Source organism: Lactuca serriola, chromosome 8, assembly GCF_051521515.1.
Source record: "Lactuca serriola cultivar US96UC23 chromosome 8, Lser_US96UC23_V15, whole genome shotgun sequence".
Classification (NCBI taxonomy): domain Eukaryota; kingdom Viridiplantae; phylum Streptophyta; class Magnoliopsida; order Asterales; family Asteraceae; genus Lactuca; species Lactuca serriola.
Window position 1 is genome coordinate 89,330,923 of NC_136415.1, and position 860 is coordinate 89,331,782.

General features: G+C 36.9%; 1 non-coding gene across 1 annotated transcript; it reads right to left on the reverse strand.

The window, feature by feature from the left end:
* Positions 1-15: 15 nt before the first annotated feature.
* LOC145071569 (small nucleolar RNA R71) lies at positions 16-122 on the reverse strand. The gene has a single exon (XR_013690575.1). It is a non-coding gene; the product is annotated as a small nucleolar RNA R71 (small nucleolar RNA).
* Between the last annotated feature and the right edge of the window lie 738 nt (positions 123-860).

Genomic DNA, 860 nt, shown 5'->3' on the forward strand with positions numbered 1-860 from the left:
CATTCGAAGATTTCAAAGCTCAAAAAGAAGATAGTTAACTTTCAACAAGAGGTTGGGGAGTCATTGTATAAAGCTTTAGAGAGATATAAGGGCTTGATTAGAAGTTTCCCTCAACATGACCTTAATGTTCAACAAGAAGTTTCCATTTTCTATGATGGAGTGAATGTAACTACTAGAAAACTTCTTGACTCACAAGGGTCAATGACGAAGAAGGATCCAGAAACTATAAAAGAATTACTTGAAGAGTTTGTTAAGCGCTCACATGAATACCATAACCCACGAGACGGTGTGACAAGAGGGAAAAGGAGATGGATGGAATGAGAACTTGGCTGAAATCATAGCTAAATTAGATTCTATGGATAGGCGAATGACAAAATTGGATCAATCCATTCATGTAACAAGAGTTGGGTATGATAATTGTAGTGGTCCACATTTGACTAAAGATTGTGACTTGGATGAAAATGGGAACAAGAAGGCACAAGTGTTCTATTCAAGTGGTGACAAATATGATGAATATTGGAGGAAGCCCAAGATGGAGTGGTTGCCATATGAAGAGTACAAGAAGCAAAAGGATTAGAAGTATAGACAAACCTATAGAGGTTTCTATCAAAAAGAGCAACCACCACCCGAAAAGAAGATGGATTTTGAGTCGGTATTTCATAGATTTATAGAATCATCTAAAAAGAGATATGATACTACGAATGCCAATGTGAGGTATCATCAATCTTCCATTAAAAACATAGAGACTTAACTTGGACAATTGAGCACACTTGTCATTGAGAGATTACCACCTAATAATCAAGCCCCAAAGTCACAACCTAATGTCATGGTGATCTACACCAAAGAAGATGTTCATTCTG